General features: G+C 41.6%; 1 protein-coding gene and 1 pseudogene across 2 annotated transcripts in view; one reads left to right on the top strand and one right to left on the bottom strand.

Annotated features, from left to right (window-relative positions):
- JAKMIP2 (janus kinase and microtubule interacting protein 2) overlaps positions 1-26,097 on the top strand; it is a 197,152-nt gene that overhangs the window by 41,938 nt on the left and 129,117 nt on the right. The window lies entirely within an intron of this gene.
- Positions 2,922-3,009, bottom strand: LOC149126102 (U2 spliceosomal RNA; annotated as a pseudogene).

Below are 26,097 nucleotides of genomic sequence, written 5' to 3'. Positions count from 1 at the left end.
TTGTTGGACTCCCAGATGAGCAAAAGCACCAAATCAACAACCAGTTAGAATATAAAAATCAGTTTTAGAATTTAGATTTGTGCGTATGTTCTAGATGTCACATACCAGCTATGTAAATTTGGACATGTTTTCAACCTTTCTAAGCCTCATTTTCCTCATCTCTTAAGTGGAAATGATGACATCTACCTTGTAGCATATCATAATACATAATAGTAACAGCACCAAATATTTATATGGTAATTAAAATGTGCTGAGATTGTTCTGTGAGATAAAATGCATTATTTCACAAAACCTCATAGTAACTCTTTTACCAATCAGCTGTATTATAATTATTCCCATTTCACATTGACAACATGGAAATACACAGAATATAAGTAAATTTCCAAGTTCATATAGCCAATAAGTTGTAGATACAGTATTTGGATCCTGGCATTCTACACTCTTTAACATTATGTGATACTTTTCTCATTTATTAGATAAGTCTATAGAAACTATCAGAGTGTTCAGTGCGGTGTCAGCATTTAGTAAATATTTTCAATTACTGTTATAAATAATAAAGTAGGGGTCAGTGTTGTGGCATGGTGAGTAAACCCACTATCTGGGATGCTGGCATCCCATATGGGCACTGGTTCAAGTACTGGCTATTCAGCTTCCGATCCAGCCCTGCTAGCATGCCTAAGAAGGCAGCAGAAGATGGCCCAAGTGCTTGGGCCCCTGCACCCATGTAGGGGACCCAGAGGAGGCTTCTGGCTCCTGGCTTCAGTCTGGCCTGACTCTAACCATTGCAACCATTTGAGGAGTAAATCCAGGCCTTGAGAGAATGTTTGCACTGAGACATTCTAGGTAAAGTAAAACAGCTTCTGTAAGGATACAAAGACACAAAGACACAGGGGACACAGGGCATAAATGGAGACTAGGGAGAGTTCAGTTTGACTGGAACATAGCATGAGGGAAGTAGTATGAGAAAATGAACCTGCACTGATAGGCTGGGTTAACTTCTGGGGTGGTTTAAATAACATGTGAGAGGCCGGCGCCGCGGCTCACTAGGCTAATCCTCCACCTAGTGGCGTCGGCACACCGGGTTCTAGTCCCGGTTGGGGCGCCGGATTCTGTCCCGGTTGCCCCTTTTCCAGGCCAGCTCTCTGCTGTGGCCAGGGAGTGCAGTGGAGGATGGCCCAGGTGCTTGGGCCCTGCACCCAATGGGAGATCAGGAAAAGCACCTGGCTCCTGGCTCCTGCCATCGGATCAGCGCGGTGCGCCGGTCGCAGCGCGCTGGCCGCGGCGGCCATTGGAGGGTGAACCAACAGCAAAGGAAGACCTTTCTCTCTGTCTCTCTCTCTCACTGTCCACTCTGCCTGTCAAAAAAATTAAAAAAAAAAAAGAAAGAAAAAAAAATAACATGTGAGAGACTGGGCATGAGGAAGTCATGATTCCAACCAGAAGAACTCATCTCAGGCAATCACATTGATGCCACCTTGAAACTGGTTTTCAGGACACACATCCTGGATAAGGGGAGACTAGCAGAAAGCTACTAAAGTTGTATGATGAGGTCCTGGGATAGACCAAGTTCCCCAAGACTGCATCAGCCAAAGACTGCAGTTGTGTGTGATGACCACCAGTCATTATTGCCAGGATGCTGTTGTCAGACCAGGGTACCCTGTTAGAATGTTGTTCTTGAACGGGTTTAATTTGTCCTCAGAATGGAAATGTTTGCTGGCCAGGTGGAAGTGATGTTTTGTGTTATTTTTCGTTGAAGGACATTTATGTGTGCTGGGATTTCCAGCTGAGAAGCCGAGAGCAGTTGTTTTTCCTGTGCGTGGCTGCCTGGGTGAGCTGGGCTCATCGGCTTAGTGCTGGTCTGCCTTCTCTCGTGGCAGCATGGCACTACCCAAGTTTAAAAGAAACTATGAGTGACTCCAAGGGGGTAGGAAGTGTAGGCCGACTTCATGGCATGTGGCAAGTAGGGGCATTTGTACTTCGCAGAGTCGGCACTGCATGATCGTGAAGGACCCTGCAGAGGTGGTTGACTGCCACAGGGGATAAACTCCATGTCCTACCTCAAAGTACTAATTACAGGCACCAGCTGATTTGGTAATTTCATTTTTTATTAGCAGAAAAATTGGCTTAAATATTGAAAGATGTAGGATTACTAGGTCACCAGTTACAAAGTTACATATGTGAACAGTGGTCATGCAAGCATTTGTGAGTAATAACTATGTTTAGAAAAATGGAAGTACACACTTTTATACTAAGGAGTGAATGAAAGTGTACATGTAAAAATGGAGAAATTGTAATATGATTAATGGTTTGGTGAGTATAATGTTTAATTCTACAGTTATGGGTCTGGCAAATATTTCTTCAGTGTTATACATTTTCAGGCCCCATGATAAACAGTACATATATGTATAAATTACATAATTTGTTTTATATATTAATAATTTATATGTTTCACATATTTATATATACACATGCATTTGTGTAGAAAAACTAGTTTATAAGACATAAAGGAACTTAGGTCCCTGCATTTAGCTACAGAAAATTCTTCTGATAGATTGGAGTTCTATCTTAGTGTTAGTGCTATTCCAGTTTTTCATCCTTGGATACAAGTTAGATCATCAAGCTTTTTCTAGAACAGGATTAGATGAGGAACTACCTCCATTTTGCATGTGTGAATCAAACATTGTTAAGTAGTTTGAAGAAGTTTGATCAACCCTTGCATATGCCTAGATAAACCCTAAGAAATTATGCTTATTTTCTCTGACTCAATCTGTTACGGGCAAAAGTTCACCTCTTTCTAACCATATTTATGTTTCTAGATTTTCCCAATCTGAATCCTGCACTCTTGAAATCTCAAAATTTAATCTAATTTACAGAGGATTCTTCAAAATTCTCTCGTTCTCTGGAAACTTCATGTCTGACACAACTAATCAACAGAAAAAATATTATTACTTAAGTGTATGTCACATTGCACTCCTACACTTGATCTTAGCCAAAAGGCCGAGAAGTGATTCACATTGCACTCCTAAGAATGTGACATCTATTTCTATTACACTATGTAAATATATTAGCCTTCACCAAAATTCTATGCACAATTTTGTGAATGAAGAATCTGAGGCTTGGATTTCAATAAGCAATACTACAAAAATAAATTTAACCCAGTCTAGTTACTAAATTGATAGGCTATCTCCTGTATTTCTAATGACATTGTCTCAAAGTTGTTTATATATTTTTTGAAAGACACAGCCAACAAAGTTGATTCTTTAATCTTTAATCTCCCAAAAAGATAAAAAATACTAATGAGAATTTGGATGGGTAACAACAAAAGCAGGGGAGTACAAAAAGCTGTGAAAAATAATACAGAAGAGCAGAAGCCCCCATGGCTGGCTGGAATGATGAGGAAAGGATGGGTATCCTTATTCTTCTGGGTGGACACTAGGCTATAAGTTGGCACAGCAAGTGACTGTAGAATACTTAGTCATTATAGTGACAACATAGAGAAGACAAAGAAATGATGCTACTCTAGCATTCTTTATTAATAAATCAAGGATTGGTTAATCAGGCAGAGTCCAACACTCCCCCAAAATTTGAGACTCTGGAAGAATAAGTCTTGCATTGCCCAAATCATTTCAAGGCAGTGTAGTCTACATTTTCCTGCACTGATAATGTCTTGCTGTCATGATACCCTCAGGTCATCGGTAAGTGTTGTTAGGGAAATCAAAACTTTATCCCCTGAGGTTTGTCTCTCTGTTTTCCCATAGGAAGTACTCAATGGCAGCTTATAAAATGTATCATCAGTGCTGAGGGCAGACCTCATTTCCACTGATGGTCTCACAGTTAAACTATGATGCTATGTCTACATCAGGATCTATGTGCAGCCACAGAGATTGGCAGGATTGAAAGACATCTATACTTTCATTCCCAGGTTTTGGCACCAAAAAAAAAAGAAAGACATCTATACTACATTCTAAGTCTTTAATTTTTGTGCCATGCAGTGATTCACAGTGTAGAATGAATGATGATTAATTTTAGTGTATAAAAGTTATTATAATTTTATTATTATAATAATTTTAATATAATTTATAGAATATAATTAATATAATTATTGTTATTATAAGTGTATTTATTAAATACAGCCATTATTTTTGTGAGGTATACACTATATTACTCTGCATCTTTTGCTTCAAAATAATACCAGTGGGTTTAACAGGTATAAAATATATAGCAAGTTTTAGAGATTGTTTTGGATTCTTATTTAATTTTTTTAACGGTTTTATTTATTTATTTGAGAGGTGGAGTTACAGACAGTGAGAGGGAGAGACAGAAAGAAAGGTCTTCCTTCCCTTGGTTCACTCCCCAAATGGCCACAATGGCCAGAGCTGGGCCAATCCGTAGCCAGGAGCCAGTTGTTTCTTCCCAGTCTCCCATGCAGGTGCAGGGGCCCAAGCACTTAGACCATCTTCTAATGCTTTCCCAGGCCACAGCAGAGAGCTGGAATGGAAGAGGAGCAGCTGGGATTAGAACCGGCGCCCATATGGGATGCTGGTGCCGCAGGCAGAGAATTAACCGACTGCACCATGGCACTGGCCCTGGATTTTTATTTAATTTTAACACAAATGGAGCCTCCAAATTAGAGGTGTCCTTGGCCTCATTTGGCCTTTGAGCATCTTTGACAATTTATTTGATATCAAACAACCTGAACGTGTTTCTAATGATGCCATATAAATGACCAAGTTATAGCCTGATGACTCCTTAGCGTGGTGTCCCATCACCATAAAATAAGACATTAGAGGCCAAGAATGAGTTTTTCTTTCCCTAGGCATAGTTTGGAAAATATTTTATTTGCCATCTCAGGTTCTCTCCTCCATATTGTCAGCTACCCTTTGGAAAGAGGCCATTTTGTTGCATTGGTTCATGTATTTATCTTTTTCTCTTTGAGAAACAAAAGCGGCTCTTTGCTTTATAAGGAAAGACAGGGGGTCGTAAAGAAAGAGCTAAGTGCTGCAGCAAGGGGATATTGGATTTGGGCTTCTGATCAGCCTTGGAAAAATGCCAGCCTCCATGGAGGGCATAATTTTCAATTCTGTTTTTCAAGGCTGAGCCTTTTGGAAAAGAACACCATTAAGAGGTTAAGGGCTTCAAGGGCCTTCTGGCAGCTTCTGAGAATTCACTAGGATACCAGAGCCAGCTCAAATGCAACACCCTGGACTAAAAACAAGAGAAAGGAGAAAAAAAATCCCCTAGGCTGACTCCCTATTGTACATTTTCAAATCAAAACTCAGAGCAGAATTGGACCGTCCAATCACTAGCCTTTCTATGAACTATTTTCCAGATAACAGAGAGACAATAAGGATAAATTACTCATCCCGGTTTCTGTCTTGCCCTGCCTCAACCTCATCCCATTAATGCACAAAAGATATTTTTAAAATATCAAGGCTATAACTCTCCTTTTAGATCAGTCTAATGTCTGTATTTTACTGCGAGGGATACACAGATACTGACTAAAATAAGATTTCTCTTCCATATATACACCCACTCAAGTACTATCAGTGATTTTTATATCTTCAGCATTTTAAGCAGCCTTATGTATAAAAGTTATTTCAAAGTAAATGAACAATATAGGATTTTTAAAAAGATTTATTTATTATTTATTTGAAAGGCAGAGTTACAGAGAGGCAGAGGCAGAGAGAGAGAGAGAGGGAAAGAGAGAGAGAGAGAGGTCTTCCGTCTGCTAGTTAATTCCCCAAATGGCTGGAGCTGGCCTATGCAAAGCCAAGAGCCAGGAGCTGCCTCCAGGTCTCCCACACAGATGCAGGGGCCCAAGGACCCAGGCCATCTTCCACTGCTTTCCCAGGCCATAGCAGAGAGCTGGATTGGAAGTGGAGCAACTGGGACTCGAACTGGTGTCTATATGGGATGTCGGCACTGGAGGCAGCGGCTTTACCTGCTATGCCACAGTGCTGGCCCCAATATAGGATTTATTTAGGCAATATATTTGAATGTGTTGAAGAAATAGCATTGTCTCAAGTCAAGTAGCCTTGGCCTGATGCTGTAGCATCTTCTGCAAACTGTGTGATGCAGAGCAGTTTATGTAAACTCTCTGAGTGATTTTTCTTATCTAAAAACAGAACAAAAAATAACCAGCCAAAAACAGGACGAACAATTTGTTTGACTTATGAAGTGATAATCTAGGCTGGCGCCGCGGCTCACTAGGTTAATCCTCCGCCTTGCGGCGCCGGCACACTGGGTTCTAGTCCCGGTCAGGGCGCCGGATTCTGTCCCAGTTGCCCCTCTTCCAGGCCAGCTCTCTGCTGTGGCCAGGCAGTGCAGTGGAGGATGGCCCAAGTGCTTGGGCCCTGCACCCCATGGGAGACCAGGATAAGTACCTGGCTCCTGCCTTCGGATCATCGTGGTGCGCCGGCCGCAGTGTGCCAGCCGCGGCGGCCATTGGAGGGTGAACCAACGGCAAAGGAAGACCTTTCTCTCTGTCTGTCTCTCTCACTGTCCACTCTGCCTGTCAAAAAAAAAAAAAAAAAAAAAAAAGAAGTGATAATCTAAAGAACTAACCTGGCTCATTTGTCACTGCAAGACCTTGATAAAGTTCATTATGATAACAATTATTATTTGAAAATTTTCTCACAAAGGAAAAACCAAATATTGCAGATTAGGAAACAGTGTATGGAGTTCTAGAGAGTGAAACTGTCGCTCCCCGTCTTCATGGAGGAACGACACAGGACCCTGCGCTGTTCTTTTGTCTGCTCGGCCCTCCCCGGGTTTGCTGCTGGTTCTTCCCGGGTTGGCTACCGTCCCTTCCACCTCCGTGGAAGGGCGGTTCCCCCTGGTCACTTTCCCCACTTCCGCAGGGGAGCGGCACACCGCCGGCTGGCTCTCTCGGGGGCTGCACAGGTGTTCCTTCAGATAGATGTTCCCGGTGCATGTTGTCTCTCTCCTCCTTTATAGTCCTCTTCCGCCAATCCCAACTCTGCTACCCACACGCCGAGTACGCTGCTCTCCGCCAATCAGGAGCAGGTCCTACAGTTTATTGGTTGAACTGGAGGCAGCTGTGTAGAAGCTGTTTCTCCCTTCTCAGCGCCATATTGTGGGAGAGCAGATGCATAGAATAAGTCTTAATTCCAGTAACTTAGTCTAGTCCGAGTTGCTCCCCACAGAAACAAAATTCAGACCTATTTCAGGTTTTTGCTGTTGTAAGTCAATAAGCCTTGTGAAATACCTACTATGTGCCACGCATTGTGTTAGATAATTTTCTAAGCCATCCATACTTACATTTCAATAGTCAGTTGTCTTCCAGCACCAAAACAGTGTGAGGATGAGTAACAACTCAGTAATTAAACAGGAAACACGTTGGGGAAGGAGGAACAGAGCTAAGTACAGGTCATCATTTCTTAAGGGACCAACTACTTCAACTAATTTAATAAATGTATCATTATGTACAGCTGCTCTTATATATGTCCACAGCAAGTACTTATTGAGCACCAACAATCTGCTTTCTTGACCAGGCTGCATAAATTAACTCCCATCTATCTCTTTCCTTACCCCCACTGTGCTTTTCTTCTTAGCACTATCACAATGCATATCTGTTTTCTGTTGTTTGTTTTCTCTGATATGTGTGGGGAGCAACTGAGACTAGACTAAATTACTGGAACTAGGACTAACTCTATGCATCTGCTCTCCCACAATATGGCGCTGGGGAGGAGCAAACAACTACGCAGCTGCCTCATCAGTTTGATAAGCTGCAGGAGCTGATCCTGCTCCTGATTGGAGGAGAGCAGCATGCTCAGCGTGTGGGCAGCAGAGTTGGGATTGGTGGAAGAGGACTATAAAGGAGGAGAGAGACAACATGCACCAGGAACATCTGAAGGAACACCTGAGCAGCCCCCGAGAGAGCCGGCCGGCGGTGGTGCCGCTCCTCCGCGGAAGCGGGGAAAGCGGCGGGGGGTGCCACCCCCTCCACGGAGGTGGAGGGGCCGGCAGCCAACCCAGGAAGGACCAGCAGCAAACCCGGGAAGGGCCGAGCAGACAAAAGAACAGCGCAGGGTCCAGTGTCGTTCCTCCGCGAATGGGGGAGCGACAATATGATTGCAGACTCTATCAGAGCCATACTTCACTAGTTTTTTCCTCTAGACCTTGCAAATAGTAAATGTTCATTAAATATTTTTTGACTATTTACTATGGAAGAAAGAAAGGAAAAACACACTCTTCCCTTGCCAAAGAAAGCTCGAGAATAAGCTGACTTGTGAAGAGAAAGATATTATCATCATCTTGAGAGGCCAAGGTTGAGAGAGAGCTGCCCCACATCTTAGTTGCCTTGAGGAAATTAAAAATAAATGCATAGCTGATATTGAAAAGGAGAACAATGCAAGATATACAGAATGCAAATTTATGAAGTGGAAGCAAGGCTTGTTGAGGAACAAATGTGGGAGAAAGGGGGAGGTTGAAGAGGCTAACCTGGAAATGACAGTGGGAAAGAAACAAATAAAGGAAGTCCAGTGGGGAAGGAGGTCAAGCTGGAAACAGCACTTTGCTGGCCAAAGCAGAGGCAGGAAGAGTGTAAACAGCAGGAGGGACTAAGAGGAGCCTGGCCTTGGAGAGGAATCCTGCTGGGCGCCAGCTTCTTGGCCTAGCAGGTGAAGTTGTCACCTGCGATGCCACAGAGGGGCGCTGTTTTGACACCTGCTGCTCCACCTGCCATTGAGCTCCCTGCTAATGCGCCTGGGAAAGCAGCAGCAGATGGCCCTTGGACCCACATGGGTGATGTGGATGAAGCTCCTGGCGGCCTGGCCCTGCTCCAGCTGTTGAGGCTACTGGGGAGTGAACCAGCAGATGGAAGATCTCTCTGTTTCTCCCTGTTTCTCTCTATGTAACCCTGTCTTTCAAATAAATTAAAAAAAAAAATCTTTAGAAGAAAAAAAGAGTTGCACAGGATGTGGCCTTACTAAGTGAAATCACCCTTAAGACATGTCAGCAAATCAATTATGTGGAGTTTGTGGGGCTGAAATAATACTGATTGTCCAATCAGAGAGTGTGGTTAAGAATTTTCAGGGCAGGGGTGTACTTGGGAGGGTGAGTTCATGACCTTTGGGAGGACGTGTGTTCACCTTGAGGAAGGCCAATCTAGAGGGCAGGAATCAGCCAGGGCCAGATCCACGTAAGGCATTCAGTGAGAGCCAGTAGCTTTCCATTCACTCTTTGAACCATTTCTTCTTTCACCTGTCCATGGGCCCAACAGAGGTGTACTGAGTGCCCACCCTGGGCCACTTCGGGGTCAACAGAAGTCAGAGATCTACCAGGGACTTGGCACCGTGTTGAAAAACGGATGGCAGATTTAGAATTGAGCACCCAGATGACACTGGCCTCCATGAGGCCAAGGAGGGAGAAGGCAGAAAATGGATATTCATGAAAGATTTCTCCACCACAGGGCACATTCATCCATCTAGACTGTAGACTTGAAGCTAGAAGCAACTTCACTCAACACATAAGAAAGCTGAGGCCATGAAGAGGGAATAAGGAAGAAAAATAAAAATTATTGGGTGCTTCTGGGCTATGCACTTTTTTATCTTAAGAGAGAGAGACAGAGAGAGATAGAAGAGAGTCTTCTATGTACCGGTTAACTCCCCAAATAGTTGCAATGGCCGGGGCTGGATCAAGCTGAATCCAGGAGCAGTAGCTTTTTCTGGGTCTCCCATGTGGGTGCAGGGGCCTAAGTACTTGGGCCATCTTCCACTGCTTTCCCAGGTGCATTAGCAGGAAGCTGGATCAGAAGTCGAGTTGCCAAGACTCAAAACTAGTGCCCATATGGGATGCTGGCATTGCAGGCAGCTTTGCTTTTGGAACAAAATTAACAGACTTATTTGTCACAGCTCCCTAACATCCATTAATGTACATATTGGCTTTATGTTGTGCCGATCATAAATAAATACATTTTTGTTATGTGGATAATGTTAGTGCTCAGTTCCTTCTTTGTAATTGTGATCACTGTATGTCTTGCATTCTGATTCTATAATAAGCCATTAGATCTTAATGCCACCTGCATCTTCACTTGACATATGATTTGCCCTTATATAGGTAACAATGTACTGGAGTGTATGTAACCTATGATGGTATCTGGTGAAAGCTTGCATGGCAGATTAGAAATGAGACTCAAGAAAAGGCACCATAAAATTGTATGGTTAATGATGTGGTGTCCAGCAAATATGACCACTCTTTTGACAAAGGGAGAGAGAGGAAGAGAGAGAGAGAAAGAGAGAGAGAAAACACTGCTTATTCCCATAATTTGCTGTATGTAGAACAAGTACATCTCATGGAACAAGAATCAAAACATTTTTAACTTTCCTTTGCTCTCATTAAAATGTGAGTACTAGACATGGTCTTTATGGCTGTGAATAGAAAATGCACAGGGGCTAGTACTTTCCTGGTTGGTCTAGAAAATCCTGTGATCTTGTCAAATCACTGCTGTAATCGCATTTCAGAAGCGAGACCGTCGCGTCTCAGAGGATGATCACAGCTAATGCTGAAGGGGTCTTCTTGTCTATACTCTCACCCTCTGGCCCCCTCTGAAGCTGGAGCACTGGAAGGGGAGGGGCAATGCAGGGCAGAGAAGGTACTGCTTGAATTGGTGCTGCTTCCAGAGGGCGTCCCTGTGGATTTTTTACAGTCCACACGATTTAAAAAAAAAATCAAAGCGGACTTTTTCCTTGTGGGCATTTTTTCCTGCTTCTTTTTATTATTATTTATACAAAGAGAACATATCTCGTGTATTTCATATATACATTTTTTAAAAAATATTTATTTATTTAAGAGGTAGAACTACAGAGTGAGAGATGGAGAGGAAAGTCTTCCGTCCACTGATTCACTCCCCAAATGGCTGCAACGGCCAGAGCCAGGCCAATCCAAAGCCAGCAGCTTCTTTTGGGTCCCCTACACGGGTGCAGGGTCCTGAGTGCCATCCCTCACTGCCTTCCCAGGCCATTAGCGGAGAGCTGGATCAGAAGAGGTGCAGCCGGGGCTCAAAACTTGTGCCCAAATGGGATGCTGGCATTACAGGTGGCAGCTTAACCCATTATGCCACAGTGCTGGCCCTTAAAGCTGTTGTTTTTACTGTGGTTGTGTGTGAATGATTTCTTGATCTATACTTTTTTTTTTTTTTTTTTTGACAGGAAGAGTGGATAGTGAGAGAGAGAGACAGAGAGAAAGGTCTTCCTTTTCCGTTGGTTCAACCCTCCAAAGGCCGCCACCGCTGGCGCACCGTGGCCGGCACACTGCGCTGATCCGAAGGCAGGAGCCATGTGCTTATCCTGGTCTCCCATGGGGTGCAGGGCCCAAGCACTTGGACCATCCTCCACTGCACTCCCTGGCCACAGCAGAGAGCTGGCCTGGAAGAGGGGCAACCGGGACAGAATCCGGCGCCCCGACCGGGACTAGAACCCGGTGTGCTGGCGCCGCTAGTTGGAGGATTAGCCTATTGAGCTGCGGCGCTGGCCAATCTATACTTTTTATAATTTGTCCAACACAGATACTATTGTCACCTAAATTGTTAAGGCCTGGTGACATGGAGCAGCAAATGGGATCCACCTCAAGTGCTGTTTCTTTTCAGCACTTTTGCTGGTGTCTACCCCACTTTATTCACACTCGTGTGTTGTTGATTTTCCTGACCATTGATTCTAAACTAGTAACTAGTAACTCAATATTTAATTATAGCTCATAGGTTTTCCCTGGAGCTAGAAAGAAAACTCTTGTGCTTTTCTATTAAAAAAAAATGTTTTCCCTTAGTTAAAATCTAGAATGAATGTTGCCAATCTCGGCTGGTTTTTTGTGTAATTACTCCCTTCCATGAAATAGCACATAGGTTACAAAACTCTAGAGACAATACAGAGTGCAACAACGAGTTCTTAATATTCTGGGAATTGATCACAGACATGAGCACAATCCCGTATGGGATGCCAGCGCTACAGGTGGAGGCTTAGCCTACTATGCCACAGTGCTGGCCCCTCATATATACAATTTTAAGTCTGTAATGACGCTTCCTACTCTCCTTCCCTCCTCCTTTCTTTTGTCTTTTCCCCCCTTCTAATTTTTGTGATAACATGCTTTCAATTTACTTCATAGTCACAGGCTTAGTCCTCCACTAAATAAAGAATTCAACAAATAGAAATAGAGGGACTGGTGCTGTGGCATAATGGGTAAGAGCCAGTGCTTGTGACACTGGCATCCTTTGTGGGTGCCAGTTTGAGTCCCAGTGGCTGCACTTTGATCCAGCTCTCTGATAATGCGCCTGGGAGGGCAGTGGAGAATGGCCAAAGTCCTTGGGCCCTGGCTGGAATGTGGGAGACTTGAGGGAAGCTCCTGGCTCCCAGCTTTGGATGGGTCCAGCACCCACCATTGTGGCCATTTTGGGGAGTAGACTAGTAGACGAAAGATTTCTCTCTGTGTCTCTGCCTGTCTCTCTTTCTCTGTAGCTCTTTCAAATATATAAATCTTTAAAAAATTAGAAAGACCACTGTTCTGCAGGAGTGTCGACAGGTGCTATAAACATTTTGTGGGTTCTTCAGAGACTCTTATGGGCTCTTACTCTCTTGAACCAGGCAGTCACTCTGATTGTCCACACCTCCCTCTGCAGCGTGCTGGCTGCCTGGGAGTCCACCCCACACAGACCCTCATGGACAGAATCGCACTGCCCTTCCACATGTGCTCTCAGGCATAAGTGACAGAGCCCCTAGGCCAATTTGGAAACTCATGTATCTTTGACCTGCTAGAGAGAGAGGACAAAGCTACCTCTGCAGGTGCTGCACAGCTTCTCTGCTGCAGAGTTTGACTCAAGGCCATTGCCTCTAAGGTTCTGGGAGACACATTAAGCTCTCCCTCTCCCTACATTTCCTTGAGAGGATTGTCTTCCTCTTGGTGTGGGTCGCAGAGCAGATGTGACATACCATCTCCAAAGACTCCTTAATAAATCATCCGAACAACCCCCTCCTTTTCACCTCCAAACACTTCCTATCCTGTATCTTGTTTGAAGATCCTTGGAGGAAGTGCTCAAGGGTCATGAAATTGGTTCTCAAAACTTACATTTTGATGTGGTCTCTTTCTTTGATTTACAGCACCTCTTCTATTTTCTTGGGCCTTATTTAAAACTTTAGCACTCTCTAATTCATGATCATTCCATGATCTCCTGAAATCCTACCGGCACATGAAGTCACCGCTATGGCTATCACTTTTTGTGATGGGAGGATTAAAACTGAGAAAAGAAACTGGTCCAAAGTCACACATCTGAGTGGCAAAGCCACTGTTTGAGTCTAAACTTGTCTCAGCCCAAAGCCCAAGCTCTTTATCATCAACTCCATATTCACTAAAACATTTATCTTCACAAATACAATGTTTTATAAAGGAAATTCTAAGATAGTATTCAATGCTAAGTTCCTGTCTAAAACTTCTCTTGTCTGAAAAGCCTTGCTACTTAATTCCATTATCACAGTTTGCAAAAAGAAGTTTTCTATTTATATGCACTAAATAAGACACTTGTATTAATTCATTTAAGTTACCCAAGTTAATTCCTCCAAGAAAAATTCTGACTACCTTTGTTCAAAACTTCAATATTTAACACCCTCTTACTCATGAGAATATTTTCCAGTAGAAGAGAGACCATGTTTCATAAGCATAACTTTAAATCCACAGTTGCTGGAGAACTCCTTCTATATTATTTTAAATATTTTTTAGTATTTCAAATAAATTAAACCCACAGTTTAATTGCAATCTTGATTAAAATATAAACTTTAAATATTACAAGGGTGGCAGGATTATGAGAAGATCTTTCTCTGAGGACCTCGATTCTGAGTTTAACATTACTATCTTAGTTGAGGCAAGTTCAAATCTTTAGTGCTATTTGTGAGTGCTTTTTTTTATTCATTCCTCCTTGTCTGCAGAAAAAATTACTTGGTGTAACAATGAAAAAATTAACAAGTTGCATCCATCTTTATTTGTAGTCCTGATTTAGAACACTACAGGAATAGAGTTACTGCAGGGCTAGAAAAGGGCCAAAGAAAAACTCCTATGATAACCATATTCTTCCACTGTCTACTTCCTTTTATTAGGAGATGTTTTGACATTAAAGTGGGAAGTATTTTCATTCTGTCAGCTCAGCTGATACTTAAATCTCAGAAATTAAAATTATATACAGAAGTCAGAATTTTCACAATTGCAGTAAATATTTCTGAGAACATTTTGGCTTTTTCCTGTAAATTTATACTTCATAGAGAGGGCTAGGCCTGACATCAGATAGTCAGTAAATCACTTACCTAAAAGAATGAATACTCATTTCTGTGGTAAGAGAGGCAAATGACCACTTATATGATTTCATAAATCAGATATTCATGTATGAGTAGTAGCTATGGACACCTCAGATCTCAGCCTGTGGTGCCATATCTTTTCTGGCAAACCTCCCCAATTTGGGAACTCAGGTGGGAAATCAGGATCCACTGATATGGAGGAAGATTCACCCTAATTTGCTAGCAGATACCTGGATATCTCCAGTATTCAAACAACACAGAGCTCACATAAAATTTGTGTAAAAGATGCAAACACCAGAATGTTTTAAAACCCATGGTTCTTATCAAATGAACCCTTTGATACCCCCTTAGTAGCAAATGTTCTTTTTAAAAAATCAGATTATTCTTCCCAGAATGTTTTTGGCAATGATTGCTACAAATTTTGATTTAAGCTAATTGGGAAATCAAATAAAGTAGAAAACCCCATCTCTTGATAATTATAGTTAAGAAACACTTTACTGTTTTTTTTTTAAAGAAAGGTTGAAGAGTGAGGAATGGGAAGGAGCATGTGTTAACAGGCATTGCCTCATTTTTTTTTCGTGCCCTGAAGCTCAGAGAGATTTTCCCATAACAACAATTTGGACTCCAAACTGGGAACAGAATTAACAAACTGTCGTCCTCCAACCTAGTATTCATTCTAGGTCACTGTGCTGTTTTATTATTTCCTAGAAATGGAACTTAACGCTGAGTTACCAACAGCCATGTTGACTAGAAAGTGCAACAGCTAAAAATCATTATGAACTATGTAATAGACTTTCAGGATGCCCAGTTAGTAACTAAGACTAGTCACCAGGAAACTACTCATTCCATTAGGGGAAACTTTTGAGAGATGATACCTGTAATCATAAGCAAGATTTCAGTGTATGTTACCATTTGAAATCACTTTAATATTCTGTAAGTTGTCTGATTTGATTTTCACACCACTGTTTTCAAATAAGGGAACTAAAGCAGTTTCAGCAATTTGGCCAAGGTCACGTTGTTGACAAAGCCAGGAGAGAGCACACTGGAATGGATGCAGTTGAGAAGCAAGGCTCTCAGAGGAAGCCATCTTCTGGGTGCTGACCCAGCACAGGCAGGTCCTCAAGAAATACTAGTTTCAGGGCATTGCTACTCTGCTTCTTTGTGTGTAATCATGAAAAACTCCCTGGAGGTGTTTGCTGTGCTTCTTGTAGTAGAATAGCTCCTTGTATACACGTAGGCAAGGGCCCCTGGTGTCCCCAGTTTCTTCCCTTTACACAGAGGATATATCAGCCTCTGCATTCGCAATTGTTAGAACAGAAGCAGTTTATTGGCCATTTGCTGTGATCTGCATGTAGTTTGTAAATCTTACCCCACAATCATTGTCTGTTTTTCTTAGAAAGCAATTGCTTTTCCCAATAAGCTTACATAGAAAGATGCTTAAACTGCAGGGCTAAATGGAAGGATAAAAAGTCTATCTGGAATAACAAGGAGGGGCCCAGGACTGTGGCAGAGCTGGTTAAGCCTCCACCTGCAATGCTGCCCTGCCATCCACTTGGAATTCCAGGAAGAAGTTCCCAGGTGCCACCTGGCTCAGCCGTAGCCTTTACTGCCATTTGGGGAGGGAACCAGAGGATGAAAGATCTCTCTCTGTTTCTCCCCTCTCCATTATTCTGCCTTTCAAATAAATAAAGCTTAAACATAATAACCAGGAAGGTAAAAGAGCATAGGGAACAAAATGGAAATTGCCAGCATGAAAGGATGATAACCAGGAAAGGAAAGAGCAAGGTAGTGCAGTAGAAGCATGAACACTGTGAGGGCAGACATTCTTCTTGTTCATTCCTTCCCTGGTGTATACACCATGCCTGGTGTATACAACCCAGCATGGACTGAAGTTGCCTGCTTCAACATTTGTGAGAGCTACTCATGTCTCAGGTGAGTAATATTCTTAGGTTTTCACTTTATCCGAATTTGTTTAACAAGCGTTACTTTCAACAACTACTTGCCAGTTATTTTGTTCATCAACAGGGATGAAGTGATGTCTCTCTGTCTGTCTCTCTTCTTAAGAGCCTGAAAATTTAATGAATTAAAAACCAAATGAACAACAACAAAAAAACCTCATCTAGAGCTGGACCTGCATTCCTGGCTCCTTACAGACTGCAGCAGCTCTGGCTGAGGACGGCACTTGAGGAATGAACCACTGCATGAGATCTCTCTCTGCCTCTCTCAAATACATTTAAAAAAATTTTATTTATTTGAAAGACTGAGTTACAAAGAGAGGTAGAAACAGAGAAAGAGACACAGAGAGAGAGAGGCCTTCCATCCTCTGGTACACTCCCCAAATGTCTGCAATGGCCAGAGCTGAGCCTATCCAAAGCCAGGAGCCAGGAGCTTCCTCCAGGTCCCCGACGTGTGTACAATGGCTCAAACACATGGGCCATCCTCTGTTGTTTTCTCAGCTGCATTAGCAGGGAGCTGGATCAGAAGCGGAGCAGCCTAGGCCTGCGCCGTGGCTCACTTGGCTAATCCTCCGCCTGCGGCGCCGGCACAACCGGGTTCTAGTCCCGGTTGGGGCACCAGATTCTGTCCCCGTTGCTCTTCTTCCAGTCCAGCTCTCTGCTGTGGCCCCGGGAAGGCAGTGGAGGATGGCCCAAGTGCTTGGGCCCTGCACCTGCATGGGAGACCAGGAGGAAGCACCAGGCTCCTGGCTTCGGATCGGGGTAGCTCCAGCCATGGTGGCCATTTGAGGATTGAACCAACGGAAAAGGAAGACCTTTCTCTCTGTCTCTCTCTCTCTTACTGCCTAACTTTGCCTGTCAAAATAATAATAATGTCTGTATTTTACTGCAAGGGATACACAGATACTGACTAAAATAAGATTTCTCCTCCATATATACACCCACTCAAGTACTATCAGTGATTTTTATGTCTTCAGCACTTTAAGCACCTGGCTCCTGGGTTTGGATTGGCACAGCGTGCCAGCCACAACACACCTGCCATAGCGGCCACTTGAGGGGTGAACCAACGGAAAAAGGAAGACCTTTCTGTCTCTCTCTCACTGTCTAACTCTGACTGGCAAAAAAAAAGTGGAGCAGCCTAGACACGGACTGGCACCCATATGGGATGCCAGCACTGCTGGCCCACAGTGCCAGCCCCTCTCAAATACATTTAACAAAAAAATTTTAAATCTTCAACTTTAAACCATAATTTAATTACAATTAGTTTTGCATAGCCAATTATCAATTTAAAATAATGTGTCATAGAGATCTCAGTCTTAGATTATTTCCTTGAAAGTGCCAGGAAAACAGAAGAATTTTAATATAGTGTTATAAGATCAAATGGCAGGCAGTGTAAGATATGTCAGAACTTCATCCTTTGAAAAAAAAATCCTAGCACGAGCAAAGTCAAACGTCAGACCTGTGTTTAAAACCTGAGCTCATGATAAAGCACCAGCTGTGTGACATTAGGCGAACTACTTCTCTGAATCTTCTTTACTCCAAGAGTAAGAGTAACACTACTTACCTTATTTGTTTCTTGTGAAGAGTTAACAGTATGGTGTAGGCAAGGCTCCTAGCACCTCGGAAATGCTCAAAATGCAATTGTCAGTATTACTGATAGAATTACTATTATCTCTCACTAGTATCTGGAAAATACAGTCAATTCTATCTTTTTCACTGTGTCCACCACTGAGGCAGATAGGGAGAAACAGCCATGTTTAAATGCTAACACACTCAACTTTTGACAAGAGGTAGAGGCATCTTGGGTTACTGTGTTGATAATTAGCAGCTGTGAGTAGAAGGCCAAGACCCAGAAGCCCCCCATATGCATGGTGAAAGAAAAGCATTAAGATTTACTCCAGCAGGATGGGGGAAGGGCACAGACCTGGCAATAATTGCAAATGAAGCTGTTTATCTTTTTTAGAGTTATTTTGGACATTATGGGAAATACATTGAGTCACATAACCTCATTCCTTAGAAGCCATATATTCAGTTTTAAACAGATTCAATTAAATGTGTGGGGAATAATTCAATATGCATGGACTGGAAACCCTAGGTGGTAGGAATTTGGAGGTGCAAATCAGGAGTCTGTATTAACCGCCTTTCATAAAACTTGGGGATAGAGAAGATAGCACACCCATGCAGCATAGAATTTAGTGACTGCTTGGCAACATTTAGGTTTTTAAACCCACATAGTCCAACATGTGCCAAGATTTTCTGTACTGTTGTTTTGTATGCACAACACAGGGATCCTAATTGAAATGCTGAGTAGTTTGTTTCTCCCAGACTCAAATTCTTGATACATCTTCTGAATATCAAATACCTGAAACAATGCTGCAACACTGGGAGATGTGCAAATCAATGTGTGATGTCGGATTTCTGCCATGACACCCAGAACAGCTACTTTGAAAATCATCCTCAGCCCCAGATGGCTTGAAACAAAACAATTTTGAAATCTGGGTGACCTATTTTTCAAAACTATTGTGATCTTCTTGGGAGGAAATAATCTAGATAAAAAGAAGGCATTTCTATGTTCATTGGCACTCATTTGGAAGAGCTTTACATAGATAAACGCAACCATGAATTTTAGTGCCTGTTACTCGAACTCCAGATTGTCCCCCTTTACTTCCAATATAGGGAGGGCTATGCAGACTTCGTTGTCCAAACCTGAACACTTTTAGAACACGGCCAATAGTGACATCAGGACAACAGGTGTGAATTTTGTCTGCTTTGAGCAAACCGAAATATTACCATTGCTTTGCTGAGAAGTCTGAATTATTTAACATCCTCCAGAGGATTTCTTCCATCTCTGAAGATTTTTTTCTTAAAAATTCCAAGCAGATCCTTTTATGACTGATTAGATTTCCATAGCCTTGTTTACCTTTCTACCCTAGTCCCTTCTAAATGGAATCAACATGATTCTTGTTTCTGTATCACATCAGCACTGCACATCTGCCCTGAGATACGTATCCTCGTTTCCAACCCTTTCATTTTGCACCAGCCTAACAACCTTGTCTCGGTTTTTGTGTTAAGCAAAAAAATATTGAATGCCATTTGTTAAAGTACAAGGAAGGCTTTATTCATGCCATCATGATAGATATAGCGACCACTTGCAGGGGACAGGGTAGAGATGGGCTTTAACTCCAAATACAGCATGGTCAAGTGAGAATTTACAGCCAAGGAACATGTTGGCAGGGTGGATGGTTGGGGTCAGTGGGAAGAAAAAGGGGAACTAGGGGTAAGCAGAGGGAGATTCTGGCTGAAATGACCTGCCATAATTCTAAATGAAGACAGGCACTGGTGAGTAGACATCACCTAGGGGATGAGGGAGGATGAGAGAGGATGAGGGAGGATGAGGAACCAGATCCTATGCTGATGCTCATCACAGAACAGAGTCAGATGATGAAGACGGTGAGGAGTTGTTGCCAGCCTGACTTGATAATCTTCTTTGTTAAACTGAATTCTACAAGGAGGTACCCAGATAAGCCTAGAAGACAGTTCAGAACTCTGAATAGATTTGGCCAAGCAAAGAATCTTTGTCACTTCTGAACAGTTCTAATCTACTTGCTTTTTTTCTTTTTTGAAATGTATTTGAAAGGCGGGATAACCAGGAGCTAGAGCTAGGGAGTAAGTGAGCAAGTGAGCTCCTTTTTGCTGGTTCACTCCTCAAATGCCCACAACAGTTGAAGTTGGGCTGGGCCAAAGGCAGGAGTCAGGAATTTACTTCTCCGTTCCCACCTGTGTGGCAGGGATCCAACTGTTGGAACCATCACAGCTGCCTCCAAGCATGTGTATTGGCATTAAGCTGGTGCCGGGAGCTGGCGCTGGGAATTAAACCCTGGTACTCTGATACAGAATGCAGGTGTCTTAACTGGCATCTGAAGTGCTCAACTCCCACCTATACCTGCATTCAGTATCAACCTTAACACTGCCTGCAGTCACTTAGGCTTCACCTACCGTTAAAAATAAAAACAAAGTACAGGTAGTTGGAAATTTGACCTTTTGTGTCAAACTCTGAGAGACCGTGTATTGAGCATTTTCTATGTGCCAGGCAGAGTGCCAAGAGTTTTGTCTACGTTATTTTTATTTAATTTTTGTAACCATGTTGTCAGAAAGCTATTGTTCCTATTTTGCAGATAGGAAAGTGAGACTTAGAGAAATTAAACTGTTGTGGTCTTGGAGGTAATGAAATGGTCAAGCTCCTTCCAAGTCAGGCCTACCTGACCTCGGAGTTGCTTCTTTAGCCACCATACTCTGCTGCTTCCTCTTGAACTCTTATATCCCCTCTGCCTTGACCAGAAAGTTTTTCAGGGCATAAATATTTCCCAGAACAAAGCTTTTTATTTGATAACATATAACCATGGATTAACCCTTTGAAATTATAACACAGGGCTGGCACTATTGTTTAGCTTCCGCCTGTGACACAGGCAAAGCTATGTGAGTGCCAGTTCATATCCCGGTGCTCCGCTTCTGATTCAGCTCTCTGCTATGGCTGGGAAAGCAGTGGAAGATGGCCCACATGCTTGGGCCCCTGCACCCACGTTGGGGACCCGGATGAAGCTCCTGGCTCCTGGCTTCTGGCTTTGGCCTGGCCCAGCTCTGGCTGTAGAGACCATTTGGGGAGTGAACCAGTGGATGGAAGACCTCTCTCTTGTTCCCTCTCTCTCTGTAATTTTACCTCTCACATAAATAATTAAATAAATCATTAAAAAATAATAACACTTTAGAGTGTTATAAAAAAAACTCGGTGACTTTTCTGTCTTAGCAACTTCAGCTTCCCAACGAGTTTTCATTGTTGGCACCTGAGCCTCTTCCTTTGGTTTCCAAAGTTTTAACTCAAGTATCCTCCCTTTGTATAATCCAGAAGTTAGGAGACAAGCTAGGCAAGGCTGACTTATATTTTATAAATGAGGAAACAAGCATTCAAGGGTTAAATGTCTTGCCCAAGATCATAAACTGTGACAAAAACCTGTGTTGACCAACTCTTTTTTTGTTTTTAAGATTTATTTATTTATTTGAAAAATCAGAGAGAAGGAGAAACAGAAAGGGAGATCTTCTATCCACTGGTTCACTCTCCAGATGGCTGCAACTCCTGGGGCTAGGCCAGGCTGAAGCCAGGAGGTTCCTGGTCTCCTGTGTGGGTAGCAGGTGCCCACGCCCTTTGGCCATCTTACCCTGCCTTTCCCAAGACCTTAGCAGGGAGGTTGATAAGAAGTTGAGCAGCTGACACATGAACCAGTGCTGGTGTTGAAGGCCAGCTCTTAATTCAGGGGCATCGAGACTTACTTTGTGAGAGAAAAATTCCTTCCATTCTCCCTTCTCCCCTCTATCCTCTTTCTTTCTTTTTCTTTTTATCTGAATAGCAGGATAGTGATAAAAAAGGAAAAGAAGACTGAATAATCTGCTGAGACAACTCTTTTTAGAAATGTTTGCTTATACAAAGGGAACTGATTCCTTGCATTCCATGGGTACAGTTCCAAGAAGACAACCACACTTCCCTCATTTCCCTCACTCCCCATCCCTACCCACAGTCCTCCTCCCTCCTCCCCCCCCTCTCTTCATAAGTTTTGCAAAGACATAATTTTAATCCACTCTATATTCATAGGCTTAATTCATCACTAATAATATTCAATAAGTAAAATGTAGGAGAGCACAGTTCAGCAGGAGTATAAACAAAAGCTAAAAAAAAATCATATCCCAAAATGTCCATTTCATTACTATACTTTTATTTTGTAGTCTATATTTATTGCCAAATATCGGAGAAAACATGGTATTTGTTTTTTTGAGACTGGTTTATTTTGCTAGCATAATGGTCTCCAGTTGCATCCATTTTGTTGCAAAAGACAGGATTTCATTCTTTTTTATGGCTGAGTAATATTTGTGTGTGTGTAATTTATATATCATATTTTCTTTAGCCAGTCATCAGTTAATGGCTATCAAAAATCAGTTCAGACTTGCTCAAATAGGCAAGGCTACAAGAATGAACATATGTCACCATTCTCTGTTTGAGTTTGAGCTGAACATCCTACTAGCTTGGTTAACTCAAGGTATTTAATAAATAACTCTGCACCTGAGTTTGTTCTCGTTAAATTGGTGATAGTTCTTGATGAAGTTTTTAGATGGAGTTTTAAGGGAAAACGTCTATAAGGCACTGAGCCCAGTGACAGGCCTATTAAGTATAAAGCACATCAGATGTTTTTCTTGTTGTGGTTATTGAAAATGGGCGGGGAAGACATAAAAATATACACATTGCCTCATTATATCAAGCTGCAGGTGTGATAAACAGTAAAAGGAAGATGACAAAAAATAATGGCTCTAGAAAAAATGTGCCTGGCATGTTTACATGGGCCAACATATGTGGACATATGGCATATTAGATGGTGCAAGAAGACTGATTGCATTGTAAGTATTCTAGAATAAGAGCAGAGCTTGAGGATATGGTGCCTTTTACCTCCAGACATAGCTCAGTGTTTGACAAATAGTTAAGTATTCAAAAAATATGTAAATTTATGAACAAAAGTAGTTTTTTCAATTAGTATCTTATGTACCATGTGGCCCTAACTACTTGTAGGGTTTCTGGTCCAAAGTAAGTCCTCAATTAAGTGTCTGTTTAAGTGGATTGTTGTTTATAATGAATAGCATCTTCTGGATATTTAACTGAATTTGATTGAAGTCCCTTTGGGGGGGAGTATGAAAATGCTTTCTCATAGGCAGTGGGAAATTACTAGATCATTTTACCATGATATTTTCAAGATATGTTATGCATCTCTCCTTTTGGTTTTCAGACCATGTGTTATGTATTTTAAAGATGTAATATGTTTGGGATTACTCCCTCTAGGTTGCTATACAGAGAAAAATTCTCTTGTGATGGCTGGTGGATAAGACGGAACGAGTATGCCATGTGGCGTTCTTTCCTGTAATGTCTAATGATGATTTTTACAGACTGTATAATGAATGAGACACAAAGCAGAGCTGTAGTTGCTAAAAATAACTGTGTAAAAGGCTTAGAAGTGTAGGACCGATTATCTTGTGAATATTAAGGTGGAACTTAAATGTTCTGTATTTGACTAATGATTAGCTGCTTTACAAAAACACCTATGACTAGACACCCAGCAATGAGAAGTTCTTTCCTTGAAAATATTGACCAACTTTCATGTCATGATATTGCCCAAAATTGAAAATTGTAATAGGGCATACCACCTACAATATATAAAGTATTTGTGTTAAGTTTTTCCCTGTTGCGTTTAAATATTTTTTTAAACTACACAAATGTTTTCTACTTTTAGAAGAATTATTTTTCATGATCTTGGTTAGTTTGAAAAGTCTTCAAGTTAATATATAGAGGAGGCTGCTAATTTGTTGAGTGGAAATGCATGTTATTCCCTAAAGATGAAATTTTTTTTTCACAGACTAAGTGAAAATAGAACCAGTATTGTGTTTCTTAATGATTTATGGAAGCCAAAAAGTGGAGGTTAAAATCTCTGTAGTATAGAGCAGTATATAAACTGTTTATAAAATGCTAGGGTACTAAATGCCATGCAAATCAACATATTTATAAAAATAACATTAACCTGGATTTTGTGTAACTGATTATGTAGAATGTGTGATACTATTCTCTATAGACTGATATTAAAATGAGATGAACAGGATATAAAGCCCAAATAGCTTAGAAAGACAAACCCTAGTGAAACACAAGATTTATGAACTGTATTCTAAAATTCCAACTATTTTCTTTACTTGCAATGCTTGATTAAAATTTTTCAAAATACAGAATGTAATCAATTAGATAACATTCTTGTTTGTTCCCCCAAGTACTGTCTTTGTCAATGCTGTGTAATTATACTAGTTTTGTAAAAGTAGTGCCACCTCTCCTGCAATAACAACACCAAATGAGCTTGCAGAATGTACAAAACAGAATTCAAATAGAAATAGAAATGAGCTATGTTTCTAGCTTAGTTTTAAGTAAATCATTCTTTAACAATATTAGGATGGCATCAATAGAACAGTAAATTATAGTAGTCATGTTTCATCAGACAAAACACTAATATTGGCATCTTCAGTTATCACATGATTTGGTTTCTTCCTTTCACATATAATGAGACAGACACTTTCCTCCTGTGATTGAAGTCATCTCATGTTCTCCTTTCATTGGCTATTTTGCTGGAGCTGCTCACATATGTAAAAACTTCAGGTCAGTTGATCTTCACGAGTAAGAAATAAGAAATTTCAGCCCATAGTAGTATGGAGCTTATTGGTGAAAATTCTCAAGGCTTTAAGCACTTGAAAAATCATGGAGAGGAATTCATTTTGTAATTTTTAAATCCATTAATATTAAGGGAATGGATTTCATGTATTTCATAGATATGATTCTAAAAATATAATGATGTTCCCCCCTCCCTTCCTCCTCCTTCCTTCCTTTTCAAAAATTTTTTGTGATAACATATTTTCAGTGTGCTTTATAATCACAGGCTCAATGCTCCTTTAAACTGTTTTGCAACTGAAAAGGAGAAAGACCACTGTTCTGCAGGAATGCACACCAGGGTTCTGAACAGTTATCAAATCATGAGACATCAATTTCACTTAGTGATTTTGTTGTTGTTGTTTATAGTTCTCTATATATTAGCTACAAACATATGATATTTGTCTTTTTGGTTCTGTCTTATTTTACTAAGCATTATGGTCTTCAGTTGCATCCATTTTGTGGCAAATTTTCAGGAAAATTCTACTTACCTAAGGAATTCCCCAGGTACATAACACATAATCTAAAACAAAGAGAGAGGAAGAAGAAGAAAGGGCAGAAGAGAAAAGGAAAAGGACAAATAAAAAGAGCAAGGAGACAAACCTGAACTTGTGATAGAAATTTATAACACAGTCCTTAAAAGATTGTACAGGTGTTTGTAAAACCCTCAAGGTGAGAATTGCAACCAGAAGCAAGCTCTAAGATTAGCCATTTGCAGCAAAGTTGGACAGAGAGTAAAAACAGCAGTTAGTTGATTTTTACAACACAAATTTACACATTTTATTGATATGGAAGTCCTTTTAGAAATGATTCTGTTCACTGGCTTTAAGATAGTACACCACTAAATGCTTTTCTATTATAATGATTTATGAAGACTCAGGATTAATAGTAGTTATGCCGGTTGGAAGTAAGTATAACGTTCCATAATTATTTTGAAATATTTGTCATCTCCTGGATGGCTGCTCCCAAAGAGTTCCAAGTCCTAAGAAAAATATAGGAAAGTAATCTTTATTTCCTTCCAAAGTGTGGAAGGGAAGAAATATGATTTAAAAATAACATTACAGGGGCTGGTGCTGTGGCATAGTGGGTAAAGCCTCTACCTGCAGTGCCGGCATCCATATGGGTGCCAGTTTGAGACCTGGTTGCTCCACTTCCGATCCAGCTCTCTGCTATGGCTTGGGAAAGCAATGGAGCATGGCCCAAGTCCTTGAGTCCTGCACCTGCATGGAAGACCCAGAAGAAGCTGCTGGCTTCAGATCAGCGCAGCTCCAGCCGTTGCAGCCAGTTGGGGAATGAACCAGCAGATGGAAGGCTCGCTCTCTCTCTCTCTCTCTCTCTCTAACTCTGACTTTCACATAAATAAATAAATCTTTAAAAAAATAACATCATGGCTGGCGCTGCAGCTCACTAGGTTAATCCTCAGCCTGTGGCGCCAGCACCTGGTTGGGGCACCGGTTCTGTCCCAGTTGCTCCTCTTCCATTCCAGTTCTCTGCTGTGGCCCTGGAGTGCAGTGGAGGATGGTCCAGGTGCTTGGGCCCTGCACCCACATGGGAGACCAGGAGGAAGCAC

The sequence above is a fragment of the Oryctolagus cuniculus genome, chromosome 6 (genome assembly GCF_051225735.1).
Source record: "Oryctolagus cuniculus isolate XC-2025 breed Fujian yellow rabbit chromosome 6, ASM5122573v1, whole genome shotgun sequence".
NCBI classification, from domain to species: Eukaryota; Metazoa; Chordata; class Mammalia; order Lagomorpha; family Leporidae; genus Oryctolagus; species Oryctolagus cuniculus.
The sequence above is the reverse complement of the archived record's forward strand: the minus strand, read 5'-3'. Positions and strand labels throughout refer to the sequence as shown.